Raw genomic sequence first — 16811 nt, 5'->3', positions numbered from 1 at the left:
TAGACGGGGTTTCACCATGTTGGCCAGGCTGGTCTTGAACTCCTGACCTCAAGTGATCCCCCTGCCCTGGCCTCCCAAAGTGCTGGGGTTACATGCATGAGCCACTGTGTCTGGCCTGGAAAATTTTAAGCTAGATGTATTTCTATGGGAAAGCACTGCTCTAGAAATTCAGAAAAATAGAATAATTGCACGTCAGGGAGAAGGAAAACAGGAAAAAAATAAGTATGCTGACTTTTCTTCCTCCTCTGGGTCCTGAGGGAATTAGAGAAGAAAAATATATCTTATATCTTAGAATTTTAGAGCTAGCAAAGCTATTAGAAATGATTGAGTCTGATATGTCTCAAAGCACAGAACCTATCAGCTTCTGGTGTAGAGGAGTCCTCAGAACTCAGCTTGAGAAGCTATGGTGGCATCCAGCAAACTTACTTTGCAGATGAGGGAACAAAGACTGAGGGAGTCTAAGAGGCATAAGGGCACCCTGCTAGTCAGTGGAGACCTACGACTAGAAACCAGGTCCTCCCTTAGCCTGCTCTCCTCTCTGGTACCCTGTGAAAATGTTTGCTTATTTCTCTTCTTAATAAGAATATCAAATAAGAATTTCATGCTTTTATTTTTAAAAACATATCAGTACTGCACATATAGAAAAGTGATATTATCCAAATAAATGTCAAGTTCAGTTCACTTCCTTTCACTCAACTGCCATGACACTTCCATATTTCCCTTTTATTCCAAATATTCTTAAGACTCCCCTTTGAGGCTTTATATTCTATTTTCTGCCACCTTGATGAGCCTTAAAAAAACCTCATTTGGATAGCTGCCTCTCTGGATCCAGACATGATTTGAGCGGATATTTCCTTTCCAGATTCCTCTCCTTTTCAAATTAATGTTTCCTCTTTAAAATATATACCCTCAAGCTATTCAGTCTTTTCTTCAGGATGCCTGTTAATAAAATGTGTCTTGTAACAACAGTGTCTATGGCCTCCTTGCAGCCAATTCAGCTCACTGAGAGGCGGCCCTCTATAGTACACTCTGATAAACTTCTTTAGTTTCCTTCTATTGTAGTTCCATATTTCCTTAAAAAAAATCAGCCAGGCGTGGAGGCTCACGCCTGTAATCCCAGCACTTTGGGAGGTCGAGGCGGGCAGATCACCTGAGGTCAGGAGTTCGAGACCAGCCTGGCCAACATGGCAAAACCCTATCTCTACTAAAAATACAAAAATTAGCCAGGCGTGGTGGTGGGCACCTGTAGTCCCAGCTACTTGGGAGGCTGAGGCAGGAGAATTGCTTGATCCTGGGAGACGGAGGTTGCAGTGAGCTGAGATTGCACCACTATACTCCAGCCTGGGCAACACAGTGAGACTCCATTCTCACAAAAGAAAAAAAAAAAAGAAAAAGAGAAAGAACATTCTAGGAATGCTCCAGTTGTGTTTTTGCTGTACTTTTTGTCTTGCTTGGTGTAGATGAAGCCCTGTAGTGGATACCTGGCAGCCTTTGCCATAGTGTTTCCTTGGTCTAAGGGAGTTCAGCCTTGCACTCAAGTTCTTCACCCCGAGGCAATTGTGAAATTGACTTTAGTAATTAAACACAAAAGTTCTCTTTCATCTTTGTCTACTCTGAATGCTTTACAATCATTAAATACAAATATTAGAACTGTCAGTGGTCTTTAAGATAATCTACTTAGCCCACCAGTACTTTCTCTTTGGAGTCTCTGTGATTGCTTTGCAGAGGAAAGCTATTATGAAGAAATAGTCTAACGAACTAATTCATGCCAGGTAAGTCTGTTTCTGTTTATCTGGTGATGACTAATACTGGCATTCATCTGGCTGTTAAGTGTAACGATGTAAAATTATTATATTGTGTAACCAAAAGATGGCAGTACTCCCTCTTCCTGTTTGGTTTTAGGACAAAACGGAAAGGTCATTTTGTTCTTATTACATTTTTCCCTTTACTCACCACAAAATGAAAATAGTGAGTAAAAATTACATAAGCAAATAAATAAAATATATTCGCGACCTCTTTAGTACAACCCTAATTACTTGATATAGCCATATCTACACAAAAGAATGCAAGTCATTTTCTTTTCTTTTATTCACTTGGTTTACTTTTCTAACAGTAGATGTTTGCTTCTATTTAGAACATTTAAAACACTGACACCAGAAACCTCCATGATCCTTCCCAAAGGAGAGAGAACATGTAAGTTTCACTGAATGGTAGTTCATGTCCATACATGCCAAGAGAATATTGGACAAAAGCAAAATGTAGCAGTAGTGATAGTTTGTTTTCTGATCATTACATTTCCCAAAATTATTACTCCACTCACCCTACTCCATCTTTTCTGAGGCATCTGTATTGATTTATCCTTTAAATTCCAGCAATATTTTTCTTTTATTTATTTCTTTTCTTGTGAGATAGGCCACTAGATAAGTAATATTCTATCTAGAACATTACAATTACACCTAGACCAAATCTCTGTTTAAATAGAAAACCATACAGTTTGGCATAGCCAATAAATAATTTGACTCCTGATGGTGCTAAACTCCCTCAAAAATAATGATTCTAATTCATTCTCTTTCAGGTGGCTACATACAAAGCAAACTTGTGGGCATCTGTGTTGACACATTGTATGTTGTAGTCAGATGGGCTTGAATTCCTGCCTAGACCTTGCTAGGCACTGTGATTTGGAGTGAGTTGTGCAACTTTGGGTGAGTTTCTGCCTAAGAAAAATGGGGATAAAATACCTACTTCTCAGTCTTGTTTGGAGAATAAGGTGAAAATATATCTACACTGTGTTTAGCAAACAATAGGCACTCTGTTAACCTAAGTCTACTTCTTTCCTATTAAGAAGACAAACATATATATCCACTATTACTGTTGGCTGCTCAATGGAAGAAAATAAATAGGCTATATGTCTATAAATATTCTGTTCTTTTAGGAACAAATATAGCAGTAACTAACATTTACTGTATGCCAGGGCCTTTCTAAATGCCTTTACACAGATTAACTCTTTTTCCTCACAGCATCACCAAGAAAAGATGCTATCATCCCTATTTTACAGCAGGAGACTTGGAGTCACAGAGCTGTTAAGTCACTTGTCCAAGGTCACACAGTTAGATGAAAATCCTAGGATTCAAATCCAAGCAGACTGCCTCTGGAGTTTGGGTTCATAACCATTATGCCATTGCACATCTCTGAAACCACCTTTGTGAAAGTTCTAATAGTGAGAACACTATGGCAGTGAAAGAGATCTGACTTAACCAACTCCATCTTGCCTGTAACCTCCATTCCTGGGTGTGGGCCAAGCTAACTATGAGAGAAATCTATCCTTAAAGCAAGGATGATAGTAGCCCCTCCCCAAACCAAACTGCCTTTGTAAAACTAATGAAAGCCCACAAGGTTAGGGTTATGAGAAGAATCTGAGTTCTGCCAAGATGTAGGCATAGTTAAAGGATAACCAGCCATCGTTCTGGAGGTCACAAGATTTGTAACTTCTCCAATTACTCCTGTAAATAACATCTACTATTGTAGAACCTAAGATTGGCCTTTGGAGATATCTTTTCAGACTTTAGCTTTTCTGATGGCCAAGATGACTCCATTTGGACTTATGACTCAATGGGTCCTGTGGCCCCCACCCAGAAGCAGACTCAGGGCATGAGGACCATTTTCCACATCCCTGTGATTGCATTCCCAACCAATCAGCAGCACCCATTCCCTAGCCCCCTGCCCGCCAAACTATCTTGAAAAAACCCTAGCCCCTGAATGTTTGGAGAGGCTGATTTGAATAATAAAAAAACTCTGGTCTCCTGTTGAGCTGGCCCTTTGTATATTGAACCCTTTGTCTATTGCAATTCCCTTGTCTTGCTAAATTGGCTTTATCTGGGCAGCAGGTGCGAAGAACCTGTTGGGCAGCTACAGCTCCAGTTTCCCTGCTAAAAAAGAAGAGGAAAAGTACACTGGAAGGATGTTTTTTCTCCTGATTTTTGGAGAATATGAGGGAGCTTTATTGTTAAGATATTAACTCAGCAGAGAAAAAAGGGGAGTGGACAAACAAGAATATATCTAAAAATGGTGAGGGTAGCAAAGAATTATGTCAGAGCTATTGGGAATCCCAGTACTGGGAGATCTTCCATCCTGAAGCTGTGAGTTACCATGGATATTTCTCTTTGTTCATTAAGACATTGTAGGGACATTTAGTATTCTTCAGAAGCCTCAGCTCTCCATTTCTCCATGGGTGGTTATTAGTTCCATTAAAAGGTGAAGGCTTTCAGAGTGAATAAATTCTCCTTCCCTTACTGTCAGAGAACGAGCTTCTCGGGTATAAGATAACACGACATTGTTCCATATTCCATTCCCAACTCTGAGCTAAAGCTAGTGAAGGTGGTACACTTCCAAGGTCATTTAGACCCAAAACATTCATTGGGGCCCTAGTATGCACAGTCACAGGTCATTGCTCTGCCCATTTTATTACTAACTTGAGGATATGAAGCCTACCATATTTCACCATATTCTGCCGCTGCCATCCAAAATGCCAATTTTCCTGGTCTTCCAGTCCCTCCTTTTCCCAGCCCCTATTCCTGTGCTTCCCCTTGTTGTCAACCTCCCATCTTACACTTTCCACAGTGTTTGCTGGATTTCCTATTCCACTGTAAAATCATCCTAGCCTGCCATTTGACTTTTAGCATTAAAAAAATTGAAAAATGTTGGGAGGCCGAGACGGGTGGATCACGAGGTCAGGAGATCGAGACCATCCTGGCTAACACGGTGAAACCCCGTCTCTACTAAAAAAAAAGTACAAAAAACTAGCCGGGCGAGGTGGCGAGCGCCTGTAGTCCCAGCTACTCGGGAGGCTGAGCCAGGAGAATGGCGTAAACCCGGGAGGCGGAGCTTGCAGTGAGCAGAGATCCGGCCACCGCACTCCAGCCTGGGTGACAGAGCAAGACTCCGTCTAAAAAAAAAAAAAAAAAAAAAAAAAAATTGAAAAATGTTTAGTCAAATGTACTGAGTTATTTTCTCAGTCTTTCCTTCCATTGTTTTTATGCTTAAGAAGTTAGTAAACCATTTTTAAAATCTCCTTACCCATCTTACAGAATAGTTTCCCCACAACAGGTAGCTTGGGTGGTTTTAAGAGCCAGTAGAGACCAGAGTTGTGAAATTCACAATTCATATTTAAAGTTGATACTTAGGCACTTAAGTAGCTTTTAATATTTATATAGTAGGTCTAAATATTCATATCACTGGGTTTACATATTATATAGTAGGTCTAAATATTCGCATTTAACGAGAGCAAAACTCCATCTCAAAAAAAAAAAAAATCAGATCTCATGAGACTTACTCACTACCACAAGAACAGTATGGGGGGAACTGCCTATGATTCAATTATCTCCCACTGGGTCCCTCCCACAACATGTGGAAATTATGGGAGCTACAGTTCAAGATGATATTTGGGTTGGGACACAGCCAAACCATATAATTCCACCCCTGTCCCCTCCCAAATCTCATGTCCTCACATCTCAAAATCAATCATGCCCTCCCAACAGTCCCCCAAAGTCTTAACTCATTTTAGCATTAATTCAAAAGTCCACAGTCCAAAATCTCATCTGAGAAAAGGCAAGTCCCTTCTGCCCATGAATCTGTATAATCAAAAGCAAGTTAGTTCCTTCCTAGATACAATGGGGGTAAAGGCATTGATAAATACACCCATACCAAATGGGAGAAATTGGCCAAAGTGAACGGGGTAAAGGCCCCATGCAAGTCTGAAATTCAGTGGGGCAGTCAAATCTTAAAGCTCTAAAATGATCTCCTTTGAATTCACGGCTCACATCCAGGTCACACTGATGCAAGAGGTGGGTTCCCATAGTCTTAGGCAGCTCTACCCCTACAGTTATGCAGGGTACAGCCTCCCTGCCAGCTGCTTTCACAGGCTGGTATTGAGTGTCTGTGACTTTTCCAGGCACATGGTGCAAGCTCTTGGTGGATCTACTATTCTGGGGTCTGGAGGATGGTGGCTCTCTCCTCACAGCTCCACTAGGCAGTGCTTCAGTGGGGACTCTGTGTGGGGGCTTCAACCCCACATTTCCCTTCTGTATTGCCCTAACAGAGGTTCTCCATGAGAGCCCCATTCCTGCAGCAAACTTCTGCCTGTATATCCAGGCATTTCCATAAATCCTCTGAAATCTAGGCGGAGGTTCCCAAACCTCCATCCTTGACTTCTATGCACCTGCAGGCTCAAAACCTTATGGAAGCTGCCAAGGCTTGGGGATTGCACCCTCTGAAGCCATGGCCCAAGCTGTACCTTGGGCTTTTTTAGCCATGGTCAGAGTGGCTGGGATGCAGGGCACCAAGTCCCTAGGCTGTACACAGCAGGGGGGCTCTTGACCTGGCCTCAGAAACCATTTTTTCCTCCTAGGCCTCTGGGTCTGTGATGGGGGCACTGCCGCAAAGGTCTCTGACATGCCCTGCAGATATTTTCCCCATTATCCTGGAGATTAACATTCAGCTTCTTGTTACTTATGCAAATTTCTGCGACTGGCTTAAATGTTTCCTCAGAAAATAGGTTTTTATTTTCTGTTGCATCATTAGGGTGCAGTTTTCAAACTTCTATGCTCTGTTTCCCTTTTAAAACTGAATGCTTTTAGCAGCACCCATGTCACCTCTTGAATGCTTTGCTGCTTAGAAATTTCTTCTGCCGGATACCATAAATCATCTCCCTCAAGTTCAAAGGTCCACAAATCTCTAGGGCAGGGGCAAAATGCCGCCGGTCTCTTTGCCAAAACATAGCAAGAGTCACCTTTACTCCAGTTCCCAACAAGTTCCTCATCTCCATCTGAGACCACCTCAGCCTGGATTTCATTGTCCATATCATTATTGGAATTTTGGTCAAAGCCATTCAGCAAGTCTCTAGGAAGTTCCAAACTTTCCCACATTTTTTTGTCTTCTTCTGAGCCCTCCAAACTGTTCCAACTTCTGCCTGTTATCCAGTTCCAAAATTGTTTCCACATTTTTGGTTATCTTTATAGCAGCGCCCCACTGTACCAGTACTAATTTACTGTATTACTCCATTTTCACACTGCTGGTAAAGACATACCCAAGATGGGTAATTTATAAAGAAAAAGAATTTTAATGGCTCAGAGTTCCACATGGCTGGGAGGCCTCACAATCATGGTGGAAGGCAAAAGGCACATCTTACATGGTTGCTGACGAAAGAAAATGAGAGCCAAGCAAAAGGGGAAACCCTTTATATAAACATCAGATCTCATGGGACTTATTCACTACCATGAGAACAGTATGAAGGAAACTGCCCCCATGATTCAATTATCTCCCACCAGGTCCCTTCCACAACACTTGGGAATTATGGGAGCTACAATTCAAGATGAGATTTGGGTGGGGACACAGCCTAACTATATCACCTATCATACATGCTCTTCTGGAAATTTGCCATTTCCTCATCAAGAGGTGGAATGTGTCACTACTGGAAGACAATTCTCCATGGGTCCCTCACATTTCTGAATGTCTTGTGAGCATAAGTACTGGTGGCTTTTCTTCTGGATTATCTTTTCAAGGATCTTAGAAGATAGCATAGAGGACAGGGTTGTTTGCTGTCCAGTATAATAAAGATAATGCCTCACCCTGGGACAAAGGTCAGTTAGGTTTTCTTGCAGTTTAGGGTTCCTCAGATGTGATGCAAACCCACTGTATAACATATAGATGCGTAACATCTGTTTGGATCCATGCAAGTTGCCCCTGTGGGACTTGGTGGGCAAGGGGAACTGACACAAACCTGAAGCTCCAGCTTCCTGTTATGCTATGAGTAATAAAGTCCTTTTTCTCTGACTCAGGAGTCTCGTGTCTTCTGCCGGCATCCATGAAATAGTAACAGGCTAACTTGTTAACTTGTACAATCAGTGCAAAATCTCAGACTCTTCCCACTTCTTGCAGTTCTGGTGATGAAAATGCGATTCAGAAAGAGTCATGTCTTTCTGGAAGGGGAATGAAAAAGGTCCCTGGTTAGGATAGGTGACGTGAGAATAATTCCTGGGATTTGATTGTGAATGCTCTTGCCCAAGTGTTGGTGGGTAGGGAGTAAGATCTCCCAGTTCTTAGCTCTTAATGAATGGTTTAGAGGCTATATGGCAAGAATTGAAACAAGTACCTTCCAAATGGTGCTTTAGTTGTCGCTCACTCTCCTCCAGGCAGGAGGAAGTGCTGGGTCACACACACCTTTCTAAGTGCACCGGGAAACTTAGGTGATGGGTGGAGGCTAGTCAAACTTTTATGGCTCTGTTGAATACAGATACGAAGGTGATTATCATACCCAGTTCTGTAGGGGGAAGGGCAGAAAGATTCACCTGATGGGGTTTGGGCAGGGTTCTCACTGGAAAAAGAAACCTAACAGGAACTTGTGGATGGGGCACTTTGTACCAAGTCTGTGTACTGTTGTTGGACCCGGTTTGAGCTGAATTCTTTTCAGTGTCCCCGTGCACTCAGATAGACCGTACGGTTTGTGCATCTACCAGGTCAAAGGTGCTAGGAAACCAGCAGACTTCTGAGGTCCTACAATCCTAGTGACCTCTTTGAGCTACAAGTCTCTATGACTGATCGATTTTGCCAATTCAAATTTCTTACAAGGAGAATCAAAGGGAGACTAACCCTGAAGAGTTAGAAGAGCTCCATAATTTCCTGTGGGGTCAGCTGAGGCCTCTACTGCAAATAAATTGTAACTGGACTTCTCTGTCTGCCCAATTCTGCTTCCTCTTCCTTCTTACAAATGGTGTTGTCCAACAACCTCCCATGTAAAAATCTCAGCCTCAGGATGTGGGTTCAGCAGAGGAGGTTGGGAGAGGTTGAGAGGTTGTGGGAGTGGTGAGGTGAGAGATCAGAGGAAACTTGGACCTTCAGCATCAGGTGCATAACGGCAGTGTCTAAGCTCCTACCCACCATTCTTTTTTTTTTGAGACGGAGTCTCGCTCTGTCGCCCAGGCTGGAGTGCAGTGGCCGGATCTCAGCTCACTGCAAGCTCCGCCTCCCGGGTTTACGCCATTCTCCTGCCTCAGCCTCCCGAGTAGCTGGGACTGCAGGCGCCTGCCACCTCGCCCGGCTAATTTTTGTATTTTTTAGTAGAGATGGGGTTTCACCGTGTTAGCCAGGATGGTCTCAATCTCCTGACCTCGTGATCCACCCGTCTCGGCCTCCCAAAGTGCTGGGATTATAGGCTTGAGCCACCGCGCCCGGCCTACCCACCATGCTTTACTGCTTCCGTTCTGCAAATACTGGCCTTAGTTTCAATAACTGGGGAACAATACCATCAAAGTACAAACTTGGGGGAATCTCTGCCCAGGATTATATTTTAAGACACAAAAGGCCAGTCATTGGTTCATTGCCTGATAAATCACCATCTTCCATATGGCAGAATGGGAAGGAAGAGAACTGACCTAAATTTTCAATTTTATTGAGTAAGGAGTTGGTTGTGGATAGAGAGGAAGAGAGAGGGGGTTATAACTGAAGTTTCATGAAATTGAAATCAATGTTCTAGAAATATTTTGGACGCAACTTTAATGAGGGAGACGCCAACGAGGGCAACATAACCATGTGGCTGCTTTCCTTCACAGCAGGTGGCTGATCTTCCCTTGAGAGCCATCTAGCGATCATGTAGCTATTGCAGCAGTGATAGCCCTTCACAGCAGACTCCAAATAACAACACACTCCTCTGAATCTCATTCATGTTATTTTTAACATAGTGTTTTGTTTTGTTTCGTTTTTTGAGACAGAATCTCGCTTTGTCACCCAGGCTGGAATGTAGTGGTGTGATCTCAGCTCACTGAAACCTCCGCCTCCCAGGTTCAAGCGATTCTCCTGCCTCGGCCTCCTGAGTAGCTGGGATTACAGGCACGTGCCACCACGCCCGGCTAATTTTTTTGTATTTTTAGTAGAGATGGGGTTTCACCATGTTGGCCAGGCTGGTCTCGAACTCCTGTCCTCAAGTGATCTGCCCTCCTCAGTCTCCCAAAGTGCTAGGATTACAGGTGTAAGCCACTGTGCCTGGCCTTAGCATAGTGTTTTGAAATAAGCTTTTGAAGTAAAATATTCAGGGCTGGTAGCCTTAAAGCTCTTTCTTGTATCCTTTCTACATATGTAAAACCAATACTTCCATACTTGCAATTTGTATAGAATTTTTTAAAAAGGGCTTTATGTAGCTGTGGCCAAACAATTAGGTGAACATTATTTTGTCACAAATATTGAAAAGCTCCTTAACTGCTGGCACAATTGTAAAATTGGATCTCTATTGACACTTCAATGAAAAGACATAAATTTGTTTATTAAAGTGTTACATATCTTATTTCTCCCCCCATTATTAATACTTTTTCAATACTTTTTTTTTTTTTTTGCTTACTATTTTGCTTCAATAAATTATCTCAAGTCAGAAAGTGGAAGAAATTGAAATGATGCTACATCAAGGCAATTCGCTATCTGGTTCTTGTTCAGATAGGCAGATCCATAGTGAAGGTGCATTTAACTTTTCTAGTAGGGGACAATAATAGTAATGCAGTAATTACCGTTCATTAAGGACTTACTCTGTTTCAGGTACTTTGTTAAGTACTTTATACAAAAATTTAGTTTAATCCTCAATTTAACTTTATTAGGCTGGTGTTAAATTTCCATTTTACACCTGCGAATTTAGCAGATACAGCATCTTTGCTAGGGTGATGTGAAAACGTTTATGTAACACAACATCTACCTAGTTTATGATCAGAGCTGCATTTGTTTTCATTTTCTCTGGTGAGGAAGTGACCTACAGCGGTTTGGCATTTTAAGCAACAGATCTTTGAAGAGGGTGGATGTGTTTACGGTTCAGATTGATGTTTTTCTCTCACTATAAGTATGTCAGATGCTCATTTCTTTGAACTAGAATTTAAAGTGAATACAAGTCAGCAGACATGTATTTAGCACCCAGGGTTCCAGGCATGGGGCATACAATCCCAGGACGGTGCTTTACCCTATACCTTTTAGCTCTCACCCTCCTGATGGCCCATCCAGCCCCAGCCAGAAGTAACCACGAATCTACCTTCCGTCTCTATAGACTTGCTGAGTCTGGACATGTATATAAATGGAATTGTATAATATGTGGTATTTTGTGTCTGGCTTTGTTCACTTGGAATAATGTTTTCAAGGTTGGTCCATGTCATAGAGTGTATCAACATTTCATCCTTTTTTATGGCAGACAGTTACGACGATACTACATTTTGTGTATTCATTTGTCTGTGGTTGGACATTCGGGTTTCAACCTTTTGGCTGACTAGTGTATTTAAAAACATTTATGTACTTGTTCTTGTGTAGACATATGTTTCCATTTCTCTTGGGTATCTATCTAGGAGTGGACTCTTCCTGGGTCATATGCTAACTCTATCTTTAATTTTTTTTTTTTTGAAACAGAGCCTTACTCTGTTGCCCAAACTGGAGTGCAGTGGGATGATCTCAGTTCACTGAAGCCTCCACCTCCTGGGCTCAAGTGATTCTCCCACCTCAACCTCCCAACTAGCTGGTACAAAAGGCGTGTGCCACCACACCCAGCTAATTTTTGTATTTTTTGTAGATACGGGGTCTTACCATGTTGCCCAGGCTGGTCTCAAAATCCTGGGGTCAAGCCATCCACCGGGCTCGGCCTCCTAAAGTTCTAGGATTACAGGTGGGAGCCACCATGCCTGGTTCTTTAACTTTTTGAGGAACTGCCAAACTGTCTTCCACAATGGCTGCACCATTTTACATTTTCACCAGCAACATATGAGGGTTCTAATTTCTCTATAACCTTGCCAACATTTGTTATTTTCTTTTTCTTTTTTTCTTTTTTTTTTTGAGATGGGGTCTCACTCTGTCACCCAGGCTGGAGTGTAGTGGCCGATCTCGGCTCACTGCAAGCTCCGCCTCCCGGGTTCACCCCATTCTCCTGCCTCAGCCTCCCGCATAGGCAGGACTACAGGCGCCCGCCACCATGCCCGGCTAATTTGTATTTTTAGTAGAGATGGGTTTTCACTGTGTTAGCCAGGATGGTCTCCATCTCCTGACCTTGTGATCCACCTGCCTCGACCTCCCAAAGTGCTGGGATTACAGGCGCGAGCCACCATGCCCGGCCAACATTTGCTATTTTCAGTTTTTAAATTCTAGCCATCCTAGTGGGTGTGAAATGGTATCTCATGGTTTTGATCTGCATTTCTCTTATGGCAAATTATGTTGAACATCTTTTCATGGGCTTTGCACATTTTTAAATCAGGATTTTTGTTTTGTTTTGTTTTACAGTTGAGTTGTAGGAGTTCTGATATATTCCGGATATTAACTCCTCATAAGATAGATAATTTGCCAGTGTTTTCTGTCTTTCCATGGGTTATCTTTTCAGTCTGTTGTGTCCTTGGATGCATAGAAGTTTTAAATTTTGATGTAGTTTAATATATCTATTTTGTTGTTGTTGCTATTGTCTATGTTTTTTGGCAAGAAAGTATTGTTAAATCCAATATCATGAAAATTTTACCTATATTTTCTTCTAAGAATTTTACAGTTTTAGGTCTTAAATTTAGGTTTTGGGTCCATTTTGAATTAATTTTTCTATGTGACATGAGGTAAGGGTCCAACTTCATTATTTTGCGTTTGGATATCCAGTTATTCCCAAGATTATTTGTTGACATACCATTCTTTCCCCCATTGAATAATCTTGGCACCTTTGTTAAAATTCAATTGACCATTCATGTATGGGTTTATTTCTGACCTCTATTCTATTTCATTAGTCTATATGTCTCTTTGTGTCAGTACCACACCATCTTGGTTATTATTGCTTTGTAGTAAGTTTTGAAATCAGGAAGTGTGTCTTCCAACTTTGTTCTTCTTCTTCAAGGTTGTTTTGGCTAGTTGGGGTCTCTTGCATATCATATGAGTTTGACGTATTCTTATTCTCCCCTGCAGTGACATTCCTACTGGTCCAATTTGGTCAAGAGAGCTCTTTGCCAGAGCCACAAGGATACTGCTCTTTTAGTTCACACTCATGTGCTACAGTCATTCTGCAAATACAGCACCCAAGCCTGAGTCACCTCCCTCAGGCCCTTCAAGAAAGAGTCCTTTGTGTTCTTTCTTGCTAACATTTATCATTTGGAATGCCTTCAACCTATTAGAGCTGTTCTAACATTGAACTCAAAAGAGAAAGGCCCAGAACCTTTCCTCCCAGGAGACTCCATAGTCTGTATGCAAATGAATCCACTGCCACCCCAGTGTCAAACTTGTTAGATAAGTTGGTCTAATGCAAAGGCACAGAAGTCACCAAAGTGATTTTGTCTATAATAGTAAACATTTTCTCTAGAGTGACTTACAGCCTTCACCTCTAAAAGGAGATACAGGCCAGGTGTGGTGGCTCACACCTGTAATCCCAACACTTCAGGAGGTGAAGTCGGGTGGATCACGAGGTCGAGATCGAGACCGTCCTGGCCAACATGGTGAAACCCCGTCTCTAATACATGGGGACATGCACCTGTAGTCCCAGCTACTAGGGAGGCTGAGGCAGGAGAATCTCTTGAACCTGGGAGGCAGATGTTGCAGTGAGCCGAGATCGCACCACTGCACTCCAGCCTGGCAACAGAGTGAGACTCCATCTCAAAAAAAAAAAAAAAGGGAGATACAACTAACATCATTTGTAAGATTGGCTGTGTCAGCACCTTGCTACAAAGGAGCGAATCCTCCCATTCCAGAGCAAAGCATAACTTTTGTTTTATGTCCTTCATTAAAGAGGAAACTTAATAGGGTTCCTCCAGCTTTGTGCTAGAGCAGTGGTCCCCAACCTTTTTGGCACCAGGGACCCGTTTTATGGAAGACAATTTTTTCCATGGACAGGGGTTGGGGGATGGTTTCAGCATGGTTCAAGTGCATTACATTTATTGTGCATTTCATTCCTATTATTATTACATTGTAGTACATAATGAAATAATTATACAACTCACTATAATGTAGAATCAGTGAGAGTCCTGAGCTTGTTTTCCTGCAATTAGGCGGTCCCATCTGGGGGTGATGGGAGACAGTGACAGATCATCAAGCATTAGATTCTCATAAGGAGCATGCAAGCTAGATCCCTCGAATGCGCAGTTCACAATAGGGTTTGTGCTCCTATGAGAATCTAATGCTGCCACTGCTCTTATGACCGGAGGCGGGGCTCAGGTGGTAATGCAAACAATGGGGAGTGCCTAGAAATACAGAGGAAGCCTCACTCACTCGTTTGCCTGCTGCTCATCTCCTGCTGTGCAGCCCAGTCCCTAACAGGTCACCGGCCACTACCAGTCCATGGCCTGGGGATTAGGGACCCCTGTGCTAGCGGAAGGAGGAAGAGAGGGTAGGAGGCAGCTGTGATTCCATGAGGGGGCAGAATGACTGCATCCCCAGGTCTCTTACTAAGGATCTCAGATTTCACAGAATCTTGGGGGTATTTAGTGGCAGGCAACCTTAGGAATCATCTCATCCATAGTCTCTCCATGTGACACTTTTCACAAACATGTGCTTCCTTTTGAGAGGCTGTGAACTTTTTGTGGAGCTGAAACTGTGTCTCCCTATAATCCATATTGGATTGTCTAGACAACACAGACCGGGGCAAGAGAAGGTAGGCTTAGTGAGAATAATAGCTAATACCTAATGAGTGCTTATTAATGCTAAGCACCGTGCTATGCGTTTTAAATAGTTTTTCCTTCTAATGCAACAAAATCTTACCGGTAAGTCCAGTACTATGATTCTTGTCTGGATTTTACAGCTGAAGCTGTTTCCAAAGGTCACCTAATAAGTTTTGGCACTTGTCTTCACCTTTATGAAGTCTCTGTGATGGTGGCTAGCGTTCCTGCTCTTACCCCAAGGGATACGATCTCTTAGGACACTGGGATGCTCAGATTGCTCCTGGGATAGGTGTCCAAAAGGAGGAAAGGACTTGAAACTTTTTTGCTTCCTCTCCCAGTTTTGCCTGGGACTTGATCTGAGGTTGTGGCTGCCTTTGGATTTCCTGATTTACCAAATGCCAAAAGATGAGGATTAAAGATAAACTAAATCCCCAGGTGAGTGGAGCCAGTAGCTTCATAGACTTGAAATTTCAGAGCTCTAGAGAGTAGAACCACCTTCATGCTGAAGTTCCTTTTGGTCCTAGTGATACTGCTATTTGTGCTGAGATCTGCACCAATGCAACGCAGATTTTTAAAGTCTCAGGTGAGGCTGAGTACAGTGGCTCACACCCGTAATTCAAGCACTTTGGGAGTCCGAGGCAGGTGGATCACTTGCGTCCAGGAGTTCGAGACCAGCCTGTGCAATGTGACAAAACCCCATGTCTACAAAACATACAAAAATGTGCTGGGCAAGGTGGTGCAATGCCTGTGGTCCCAGCTACTCAGAACGCTGAGGTGGGAGGATTGCTTAAACCTGGAAGGTTGAGGCGGCAGTGAGCCGTAATCATACCACTGCACTCCAGCCTGGGTGACAGTGAGACCTTGTCTCAAAAAAAAAAAAAAAAAAAAAAAAAGTCTCAGGTGAAATATCCAGATAGGGAGGTAAAAACAACTATTGTTCCATGATAGTCTAAGCGGTGCTATTTTCCAGGCATGATTTTCTGTATGCGTGTTGTCTGCCCTTTCCCGATAGATGTATTTGAATCCTTTCCCCTTTCTCTGTGTTACTTTTCTTCCCTGCGGTGTTTGTCTATAACTGGTCTTTGTTGTTTGTTTGTTTTTTGAGACAGAGTCTTGCTCTGTCGCCCAGGCTGGAGTGCAGTGGCGTAATCTCGGCTCACTGCAACCTCTGCCTCCCAGGTTCAAGCGATTCTTCTGCCTCAGCCTCCCAAGTAGCTGGGATTACAGGCGTATGCCACCACACCTGGCTGATTTTTGTATTTTTAGTAGAGACGAGGTTTCACCATGTTGGCCAGGTTGGTCTCGAACACCTGACCTCAGGTGATCTGCTCAACTCGGCCTCCCAAAGTGCTGGGATTACAGATGTGAGCCACTGTGCCCGGCGCCTCTATAACGGGTCTTAATATAAAAATAAAACATATTTTAATTTATATAATCATTTACTATGTATATATTTCTTGTTATTAATATAAAAGGCAAGCATGTAGAAGATTTTAAACTTTTTCTTCTAAAAATAAAATTTCTTTTTAAAAAGAAGCAGAAAAACAAAACCAGGTGGCTTGTAACTTTTTCTCTTTCTCTTCCTGTGGATTAATAATTCTTGATTTAGAAAAACGTTCTCTAGCCCTACTTTAAGAGACAATTAGGCCTGAGTTGTTTTCTTCCTTCACGTCATACCTGAGAGAAGCACTGAGGGGGAGATTGTTAGTACCTTTAATTAGCCTCAATATTTAGAATACTTTTTTTTGTTTGTTTTTTTCAGATGGAGTCTTGCTCTGTTGCCCAGGCTGGAGTGCAGTGGCGTGATCTTGACTCACTGCAACCTCCACCTCCGGGGTTTAGGCGATTCTCCTGCCTCAGCCTCCCAAGCAGCTGGGATTACAGACACTCGCCACCTTGCCCGGCTAATTTTTGTATTTTTATTAGAGACAGAGTTTCACCATGTTGGCTAGGCTGGTCTCAAACTCCCGACCTCAAGTGTTCTGTCCGCCTTGGCCTCCCACAGTGCTGAGATTATAGGTGTGAGCCTCTGTGCCCAGAAGAATAACTCTTAAACAGAATATCTGAAAACAAAACCGCCAGATAGTGAAAAAGCTTTTAAATATTCAAACTTGAGGAGTCTACAACTCTACTTAGTTGGTGATTAAGAGAAAAAAATAACCATTTAAAAAATATTTAGGAATGTGC

At 42.6% G+C, this 16811-nt stretch overlaps 1 protein-coding gene and 1 long non-coding RNA gene across 26 annotated transcripts in view; one reads left to right on the top strand and one right to left on the bottom strand.

The window, feature by feature from the left end:
- Positions 1–4932, top strand: part of LOC105478876 (uncharacterized) — a 38387-nt gene extending 33455 nt beyond the window's left edge. The window contains exons 3-4 of the long non-coding RNA XR_985564.2: positions 2135–2193; positions 2576–4932. This is a non-coding gene — a long non-coding RNA (uncharacterized lncRNA). The remainder of the gene's footprint in view (positions 1–2134; positions 2194–2575) is intronic.
- LOC105478874 (cyclin-J-like protein) overlaps positions 1–16811 on the bottom strand; it is a 107114-nt gene that overhangs the window by 42096 nt on the left and 48207 nt on the right. For 8 of the 25 annotated variants that reach the window (XR_011617130.1, XR_011617131.1, XR_011617132.1 and 5 more), the window contains one exon: positions 7775–7973. The exons of 16 other annotated variants lie outside the window; for them this stretch is intronic. The gene's annotated coding sequence lies outside the window, so the exon portion shown is untranslated. Of the gene's footprint in view, positions 1–7774; positions 7974–16097; positions 16688–16811 lie in introns of those variants that run through there. One more of the 25 variants, XM_071085668.1, reaches the window with a different exon arrangement.

The sequence above is a fragment of the Macaca nemestrina genome, chromosome 19 (genome assembly GCF_043159975.1).
Source record: "Macaca nemestrina isolate mMacNem1 chromosome 19, mMacNem.hap1, whole genome shotgun sequence".
Lineage (NCBI taxonomy): Eukaryota > Metazoa > Chordata > Mammalia > Primates > Cercopithecidae > Macaca > Macaca nemestrina.
Note: the sequence above shows the minus strand (reverse complement) of the source record. Positions and strands in the feature narration are given on the sequence as shown.